The sequence below is a fragment of the Nannospalax galili genome, unplaced genomic scaffold (assembly GCF_000622305.1).
Source record: "Nannospalax galili isolate Female #2095 unplaced genomic scaffold, S.galili_v1.0 scaffold1853, whole genome shotgun sequence".
In the NCBI taxonomy this organism is placed as follows: domain Eukaryota; kingdom Metazoa; phylum Chordata; class Mammalia; order Rodentia; family Spalacidae; genus Nannospalax; species Nannospalax galili.
Genome location: NW_008333277.1, coordinates 9,769 through 12,113, shown reverse-complemented (window position 1 = coordinate 12,113; position 2,345 = coordinate 9,769). Strand labels below are relative to the sequence as shown.

The 2,345-nt window shown below is 45.8% G+C and overlaps 1 pseudogene; it reads right to left on the bottom strand.

The window, feature by feature from the left end:
- Positions 1-278: 278 nt before the first annotated feature.
- LOC103729816 lies at positions 279-2,240 on the bottom strand (annotated as a pseudogene).
- Positions 2,241-2,345: the final 105 nt, after the last annotated feature.

Below are 2,345 nucleotides of genomic sequence, written 5' to 3'. Positions count from 1 at the left end.
GATTTATCTTCGTTCTACTGTTTTAGTCTTTATATTCATAAGTTGATTTACCCAAGGTCATGTGAATGGGTAGCTACAACTCTCTGGTGTTAAAAAAAAAGAAGAAAGTCATTTTCACTGGACAGCACTCTTTTTTTTCCTTCCAAAGGAAAATTTAATTTAATTCTACAAATATACAAACCAATATACACATTTCAAAAATGAAAGAAAGCAAAATTCAGATGAACAATTCCAAGATAGGCATCCTGACTCATTAGCTCTGGCTGTCTCTCCCGGGCTCAGCCAGGGTCGCTCTGACTGCAGAAGTTGAGGCTGAAGCCAGGGCCTAAAGCGGAGGCTCCCTGGTCTGTAGTGGTGAAGTGGAAGCTTGTCTTCTTCAGGTTGTAATCACCCAGGTGGCTGTAGCTTAGGTGACCCTTGGGGGGCCATGGAATTGTGGCATGATTCACCCTCTGCTGCTGGCTCTTGGTAGGCCATGTGGGTGTTATGGGGTTTGAAAACACTGGGAAAAAGACCACCAGGTTCAATTAAATTTTTAATTGGTCAAATTGATTAGGGCTATAGCCATCAGTGGTCCCTTAGTCAGATTTAGGACCCACAATCCCGAGGGGAGGGTGGAACTAGCTTTTAAGAGCAAAAACCACAAATAACATAGGGATTTCATCACGCATGTGTAATGTCAGGTGGTCCTGAATACAATGAGCACGCCCAAGTTAGAAGATAAGCAAACTACAGAAGCCAAAGCAAGCTTGTATTAGTTCTTCTCTTAACGAGGTATAGAGACCTGATTAACTGCAGCTACTGTCTCTGGGAAAACCAGGGTCAGCTACTCCAAAGAAAGCACTCTTCTAAGGGGAACCAAATAAGTTCAGACACTTAACCTTGAAGCTAACTATTTTTCTAGCTTTTGAAATTTAAACTGGCTGCTTTATACAAAATGAAGTTACTTTGGCTATTACAACTTGGGGACTCCATTTGGAGCCAAAACATGGGAAACTGAGGGGTTAATGGAGGGTATCTCAGAAATACTCCTGGTTGAGGCTGTCTACTGTATTCATCCTCCTTGCAGGGTAGAATGTCAGGAATGTCAGAATGTTCATGAGATCAAAGCCCTGGTCTGATAGAAAAGCTCTGAACCTCCTGCGGAGGTTGCTATAGGTATGTCCACTGAAGGTCATCTTCATGAATGCTTGATTGGGAGGTAATTATAGCCAGGATAAATTTTCTCACTGGGATTCCCCAGGTCCTTAAAAACCTTGTTGATCTAACCAGTTTCTGTCTTCCCAAGAAACAGAGGCTTTTGGGTTAGCAGGTGTCCAAAGATACAGCCCACTGACCACATGTCCACAGCTGTAGGTCATCCTTAGTACCAAGCAGCAGTTCTGGGACATGATACCACAGGGTCATCACAGATGAGGTGTAGTATTTAGGGGTGATCAATACTCCTGAACCAGCTCAAAGTCACCCACCTTGAGAATGCCAGCATGGCTCAGCAACAGGTTGTAGGTCTTGAGGTCAAAGTGCAGGATCCACTTGTCATGAAGGTGCTTCACCTCACTCAGCAGCTGGATCATCAGGGTCTTCATCTCCCCTGTCAGGAAGGGCTGCTTCTCCATCAGGTTTTTGAGGTCATGTTCCATGTAGCTCACCACATGTAAAGCTTGTCCTTGTTGTTGCTCATGACTATTCCTCTTTGTCCTTTGCTCTGTAGACAACCCTACAGGTGGATTCTTCAATCCTGTCCAAACACTGGAACTCCTCCATGATCTGGCAGCCCTACAGGGCCAGGGCAGGTACTTGGGCAGCTCCTGCTTCAGCAAAATGGATGACATGGAAAAGATCCAGGCACTTAGTCTCCCATTGGGGCACTGCTCTGTGGGGTCCCCTCACCTCCTTCTTCCTCCCCTTCTTCACTGTCCCTGGAATCTCTGTCAAATTGAACCTCTGGAACAAACAAGATGTGGTTTTCATTTTCTCTTCTTCATCTTCACTCATTCTTTCATCGCTTACTTCTTCTAAAGACTTCTCTGAAGCCTCCTCAGAGTTTCTCCCAGTCTCTTCCTCCTCCTCCTCCTCTTCCTCTTCCTCCTTCTCCTCCTCTGACATCTAACTGGTGCTCCCTTCTTCCTCCTCTGCTTACTCGGAGCCTGAACCTGATTCCACTGATGAGGACTCTCACTGTCACTGATGTCCGTTAGGTCTGACATCAGGTCTTTTTCTTGTATTTTCTCTTCTTTTCCTGGCTTCCCTCTGCTGTGGTCGGACTTGCCCTTTTCCCTGTAGTCATCCCTGGGTGTGTGGTGATGCCTATACTTCCCTGTGACTCTCTGAGCGCCTCCTCCGTC